General features: G+C 37.9%; 1 pseudogene; it reads left to right on the top strand.

Annotated features, from left to right (window-relative positions):
- Nucleotides 1-531: 531 nt before the first annotated feature.
- On the top strand, nt 532-658 carry LOC121139081 (annotated as a pseudogene).
- The last annotated feature ends 6,847 nt before the right edge of the window (nt 659-7,505 follow it).

Consider the following 7,505-nt stretch of genomic DNA (forward strand, 5'->3'; position numbering starts at 1 on the left):
GTTCTCTTATATACTCATACTTATTATATGTTGTTAAGGACTTTCACATAATAAAATTGCTTAGCAACATTGCCAGGTAATAGTGTAGCATCCCTAAATGCAGATGGGAAAACATAATTCCATTAAAATAAGTATGTTGAATACTGAATGGGTACAATGGTATATTAATATACACACACACATATCATGTGTGTGTATGTATGTGTGTATGTGTGTTATTAAAGTAGCACTACAGTAAACATGTGGGTGGTACCAATCAGGTATATAGAATATTTCTAGTATCTTTGAATGCTAATGGAAGGTCCTATCCCGTTTACACTTGCTTTCTGTTTAATCTTGGGTTTATTATTCTTTTATTTAATTTAATATGTAAAAATTTTCATTTTGTTTTTAGATTTGTGAAATTATATGTGACTATATTCTGTATATTAATTTACTTATAATTTGAATCTTGTATTTTTCTGAGGTTCCTATCTGTTATTATTTTCTACTCCTTTGAAGTGTTTTATTGACCAAACATTCTACAGTCTAATATTTGCCCGACATGGGAGATACCATAATCATGAAGGTGTTTTTCCTATGATGAGGCTCATTCGTTGCACACCGGCTGTGCTGACTACTTTCTTCTTCTGAAAAAGAGGGAGAGAAAAAAATCTGCAGTATGATTTCTACTCTAAAAGCTATAAGTACTATTCTCTACATTACAAATACCATTATTATAAATCACAGTGTGGGCCACTAGCTCTATCAGCTTTAACTGAACTGTATGAAAATATGTACAGGGATATGGCTGGATACACTTTTTGTGTTTTCCTAGCTCATGTGTAGGAGCTATCTATATATCATAGGTAAGAATAACAGTTCTCTGCGTTGCAATTTTTCTTTCAGTTTGTATGTTTTACTTTAACTATCTAAAAAAACCAACAAAAACTCAAAAATTTGGCTAACTTAAACCAATTTTTTTGTGACTTGTAGTTTAAAGAAATTCTTTTACTCTCAAGATCTTTGTTTTGGTGTTACTGCTATCTGACAAGGTATCTTTCTTTAAGAATTTTTTTGCTATTTACTTATTTATTATTTACTTTTTAATATTTTTATTTTAATTAAAATATAATTAATTTCTTTTACTCTTTCCTCATTTCCATCCTCCCCAAACTCCTCCTTACTCAAATTCATGACTCCAATTTGTTTGGTGATTATTACACACACAAACACACACACACACACACACACACATATACACACACATACACACACACACACCAATATATAAATACACCTGCTGAGTCTGTTTAATGTTGCTTGTATGTATATAATTTCAGGGATGACCACTTGGTATTGGATAATCAGTTAGGATGTTCATCTCTGGGGAAGACTAACTCTCCCTCTCTCAGCAATGGTTAGTTGCCTGTAGATCTTTGTCTAGGGTTGTGTACTGTGATGCTTCCCCATTCCCTCTTATCATATCTGTTAGTGTTGTTATCACCTGGTTCTTGTTTAGGCAGCCATGTTGTAGACGCAGCAGGGACAAAGCTTCCCTGTCATTTCCAGGAGTCACAATCTCACAGCAGACTTCCTGTGAGTACTCTGGCTCTCTTTTCTGGTCCCTCTTCTTTTGAGCCTTGGGTTCAGGAGTTGTGTTATAAATTTATCAACTAGAGCTGGGCATCCCACAGTCTCTGTATTTTGGCCAGTTGTGGTTTTCCATGACAGTCTCCATCTGCTGCATTGAGAAGCTTCTTCAATGAGGGGTGATAGTGGTGTTTGTCTGTGGTCATGAAGATGATTGTTTAGAATGCAGTTAGGAAGTACGCTGGTCTAGTAAAGGGCAGCAGCAGTTCTCTAAGATCTATGATCTCATTATTCTCAGGTAGTTGGTTAGGTCTCCAGCACCAGACATAATTTTCCTTCTGTTGGGTTAACTTTAAGTCTAATTAGATAGCTGTTGGTGACTGCCAAGACAGGGATACCACAACTGCACCTTTAGTGCTCTCTTGACATCTTGGTCATTGTTGTGGTCCATGTGAATCACAACTAAATAGAACTATTGATTGCTTCTTTCCTTTGGTAGTATCTTCTGGTACTACTAAATATCAGTCCTTGGGCAGGAGGTTTTCAGGTCAAGTTCAGCCTTACTTTTCTGAGTCCTGTGTCTGTATACATGGTGTCTTCAGCAATCAGGGCTTCCTTTCAACCCTGGGGAGCAAATCCTGATTGTTTTTGATGTTGCTTTTTTACATCAATTTTAGATCCATAATTTTAAGTTTTATAGTCTGTAATTTTTGTCAGAATTTTAACAGATCAGTTTGAAAGAGTTATAATTTTTATAATGTTAAATATTTTATGTGCATGTATTATATTTTTATTTATTTAAATTTTCACCAGTTTTTTAAAATAAAATTTCTTTGCTATTATATAAGGTGTTTACCTATTGCATTTATTTCTGGGAATTTTGTTGTCATCATAAATGGTATTTTTACAGAACATCTGTTAAGTTTTTTTGCTAACATTAGTAGTATATGTCATATACTTAAAGGACACAATGAGCAAAACAACAAGAAATTAAATCAAGTACAAGAGTGAATTATACAGTCAAGAAATACATGATTCAAGATACATTAAGCTGTTACCAGCAACTTTTAGGTTTGTTTGGGGGGGAGTGGAGGAGTTGGTTTTTGTCTTTGTTTTTGTGGGTTTTTTTGTGACTTGGTTTTTCTGTGTAGCTCTACCTGTTCTGGAACTCACTCTGTAGACCATGTTGGCCTTGACCTCAGAGGTCTGCCTACGTTTTCCTCTTGAGTGCTGGAGCTAAAGGTGCACACCACCACCACCTGACCAACTCTTTTTAATAAGTATATGTGCATGCTTTATATGTATAAAGAAGATACTATATACCAACAATAGGAAGTGTGGAGGTTGTAATTCTTGCACTTGGGAAACTGAGGCAGAAGGATCAGAAGTTCAAGGACCTCCTCAGGTATACAGATGACTTGAGACCAGCCTGGGCTGTATGCAAATAAAATTTAAATTACAAAAAGCATATTCTAGTAAATACATAAGCCAGTAGAAAATTAATTTCTTGCTGTTACCAAGTATTATGTAATGTACTGTATTTTTGTACAACTGGAAGCACAGTAGGTTTGATAACATCAGTATCACCCCATTAATAAAGCGTGTGCTATGACATTATTTTGATTGACATTATTATGAGCTCAGCAGGTGATAGGTTTGATGATCCTGTGGGATCAATGTTGTATTTGAATCCTATATCGCCAGAAATGCCATCATGTGGCTTAAGGCCATCTTGTTTTTTATCTGTAAACACTGACTATTTTATCATGTAGCTTGATAATTTTAATATATAAAAGTTGTAAGTCTGAATCTACAGTCTGTTTCTTCTTCTGGCTTTTGTTTCTCTGTGTGTCTTATGATTCATTCTTTGAAGCATGAACCATCCCATGAACTTTCTTATATTTTTTAGAAGATGCTTGCTATATATCTGAGCATAGTGGATCATCAGTAATTAGAGCACTTGGGAGGCCCGGGAAAGAGGATCAAGAGGATCACAACTAATATAACCAGACCATGACTTTAAAAAACAGAACAAAAGTAAACACCAAAAGTCATGCACCCTGCAGGAAGCAAAGCAACAAACCAAACCAAACGAACACAGAAAAAATCAACTAATTAACCACCCAGCCAACCAATCAGAGAAATGAACAACCTAGAGGGGGCTGAGCTGGCTGTGGATGTACATATGTGTCCAGCGCTCCTGAGACTAAGGCAAAAGGGTCATTGAGCTTGGAGATTTGAGTCCAGCTTGGTCAACACAACAAGGCTATATCTCAAACCCAAACAAAACCAAATGAAAACAGAATTTATTTAGTTGGAATTTTTAGTAGTCCGAGCAAAAGAGTCATTCTTCCAAACAGCAATTGTATTTGATGACACTGAGAAACCAGCCAGAATGATGTTTTTTATTCCTACCCTTGTGGTCCAAAAATATCAACTTGCTTGAAAGTTTTAAAACATTGTCTTAGAAAGACTTTATGCACCATATTTGGCTTTTTGTGGATTCCTACTGTGGCAGCCTCTAAGCCAAGGACTGTTAGTGTCTGATCTGATTTCATAATAAGAGGTGAAAATCAATTTGTGGCTACCTTTCCACATTGAACAAATAATTTTAAAAAATTTAGCAAATAACTCACATGTATGAATGTGCATTGCTGAGGTTTCTGGGGGTCCATAATGTGACAGTCTATTAATGGGGTTCATAAATGGACACCATTTGATCAGCAACCCACATTTTGACCCCTTTAAAATCCCAGGATCTTGGGTAGCATTGGATTCTGTGAACTTGAATATTTTCATAAACTAAGACAAGGAATAAAGCTGGGTGTGTTGGTATGTACTTGAGGCAGAGGCAGGAAGAACTGGAGGTCAAGGGCAGCCTGGGCTGACTGTTAGCAAGACCTTGTGTAAAAAAAAAAGGAATAAAGGAGGGATTATGCTTCCTTCCCAACAGTGTGGAGGAACAAATGCTGGGGACAGCTTTGCCACAGAAAGGCCCAGACAGACAAACAAATGTGAAATAGAATTGGAAATTCCTTTCAAAAAGTGACCAAAACCAATATTTCTTAGCTGAGGAATTTGTCTCCTTTAATAGTTTACCACCACACACCAGTCAATTTGGGGAAGTTTGGAAGTTGCTTTTAATTTTCAAATAACTGACATATCTTCAGTATAAAATGTGTGAAGACCACTATGAAAGTCTGATACTCTCCTGGAAAAAGGGAGAAACAATCCATGCAGGTGTATTTTATAAACAGCAGGTTAACGCGATGCTTTTTAAGTCTTGTGACTTTGAGCAGCTACCTCATACTGAAGAATGATCTCCTTAATACAATTCTGGATTTAGAACAATTTTTTCCTCCTCTTAACTAATTCTGTAAACACTGATGAGAGCATCCAAGGGGAGAAAAAAGAAGAGCCAATTCCACATCCCTGAGGTCTGGGAGCCAGTTGGTGCCGGTGATACTGCTGATAGAACTCTGTGATATGCGAAAGGCAATTACAGGATAATTTGGTGTGGAACAGCTGAACTCAAATGGTTTTGGATTGAGTAAAGGTGAGCAAATTGCTGGGATTCCAAGCAATACCGGCTTAGTTGCCATGGTGTTGGGACAGGCATGTCCCCTAATGTGATTTCATTATACTTAGGCTAAAGACTTGGGTTTATATCAACAATGTGCAAATTTGGTTTGTCATCTGAGTTCAGAAAAGAGAAGACAGAATTCTTGGGTGGAGCATTCCCCCTCTCCAAAAGCACACAAAAGAAACATTGTCTGTGTCAGCTTCTCATAGAACAGAAGTGGTAAGAATGCAAAATTATTAGTGATATGGAATCAGGAGAGATTAACAACCCAAGAATACACTGGAGACAATGCTTCTTTTGTTTATTTATTTATGTTGCTGGAACTCAAGCACAGGTCAAGCAAGTGCTGGACCACCAATCTATATTTTAGATAATAATAATAATTAACAAAATTTGTTTTGAAATGGAGTCTGGCTTTGTAAATCTGGTTGGCCTCAAACCTGTAATCCCCCTGTCTCTGCCAGCAGTGTACCCAAATTACTGATGTGTCAAAATTACAAACATGCCTATCTAAGACAGTCATCTCCATGTTAATACATTTTTGTGATATTAAACATAAAATACTCTATCCTCTCCATCATGTGATTTTTACCTCACACAGTACTTCCTCACTTTGGAGTAATTGTGAATGAGTTAGAGAGAGAAATGTGATTTGCTGGTTGTGGTTGTCACCAGCCTGTCCTGTAATCCCTGTCACAGGAAAAGATAGGAGACAAACCCCACAGACCCATTTGTCCTTGTCACAAAAGAAAAAATTGAGATCAAAACCCAAAGTTTTACAAAGAGCAATTTATCAATTTCTGTTTCATTGGCATAAATTGAAAGGAAGCAAAGTCTTGGGCTCTTGTGGTCTCTTTGCAACAGGAGAATTCATTATCTAACTCTGTAGAAAGGAAACTGCCTCAGAGTTGTATTTGCATGTAAAGGATGAGTGCCCACACATGCAGCCAGAGCAGCAGAGGTCACAGAAGAAACAAAGTACAGGAAACAGAGTTTCAAGTGTTCTCTGCTTGACGGCCTCCTACTTCTTCCTTCCTCTGGGTCAGAGTGGCTGTGGGGGCATATTACTCAATGTACTAAGAGAGATGCTTTTAGAGATCTTTGCTTATGCAAACTCACTTGCATAAGTCCTGCCAGTTTGTCTGCAGGAAGCATACTGCACTCTTTGATCTAGTCTTGTTTCTGAGAGATACATGGCTAATATCATCCTGGAGGGGATACTACCTCTGAAGACCATTTCCTATTTATCATGGAATTTTCCTCAGTATGTGAAGAAGGATCAGCCTCGAGTCTTGAATTCTTCACTAAGTGGTTATGTGTGGGGATTGGTTTCAGTTTATATAACTGCAGCTTGCTGAATCCATTTAGTGTTGCTTGTATGTATAGGTCTTCAGGGTTGGTTACTCACTATCCGATATAACTATTTAGGGTCCTCAGCTCTTGGGAAGGCTGCTCACTTCCTCTCTCCACAGTTGTTACTTGACTATAGCTCTTCATTTAGAGGTGAGCCCCATGCGATTGCCACCATCTGCATAGACGTATCAACGGGTGGTGTCACTGTTGAGGTATTATTTAGGCAGCCACTTTGTTGAGATTTCGTGGGTACAGCTTCCCTGCCATATCTAGAAGTCTCAATTTCGCATCAGATTTTTCTGGTCCTCTGAATCTTACAATCTTCTGCAAGCATTAGATATGTGAGTTGTGCTGTACAGGTATCAGTCGGGGCTGGACACTCCGCAGACAGTTGTTCTCCAGTTTGACTCGTGACTGTCTGTAATGGTCTCCATCGACTGGGAAGACAAGCTGTTTTGATGAGGCATGAGAGCTACACATATCTTGGAGCACAAGGATGAAAATGGGTGTTTGAGATGCAGTCAGGAATTATGCTGGTCTAGGAAAGTGGAAGTATTACGTTCTCCTTTGAGATCTGTGACATTACTAGCCATGAGTGCTTGTCTAGGTTTCCAGGACCAGGCATAATTCCCATTATGTTGAGAGGGCTCTGAGTCCAATTAGAAAGCTATTGATTGCTACAAGAGTTAAGTGCTACTACGGCACCTTTGTCTTGTCTCACTGAGTATTGTGGTTCGTAGGCATTACAGTTGGGGGGAACTTTTGAATGCTTTCTTTCCTTGGTAACTTGCATAGCATCTTCCAGTATTATGAAAACTAGTCCCCAGAGAGATGCTTTTGGGTCAGGTGTAGCTTCAGTCCTCTGAGTATTCTGTCTTCAGGAATAAGGACTTACCTTTGGCTTTAGGGAGGGCAATCAGGAGCAACAGCAATAGCCTATATTGTTTTAGCCTCTCTTAGTCAATGACTTGAAATGTGGTTTCTCCTGCTTATTACT

The sequence above is a fragment of the Mesocricetus auratus genome, unplaced genomic scaffold (assembly GCF_017639785.1).
Source record: "Mesocricetus auratus isolate SY011 unplaced genomic scaffold, BCM_Maur_2.0 Super-Scaffold_6730, whole genome shotgun sequence".
NCBI lineage: Eukaryota > Metazoa > Chordata > Mammalia > Rodentia > Cricetidae > Mesocricetus > Mesocricetus auratus.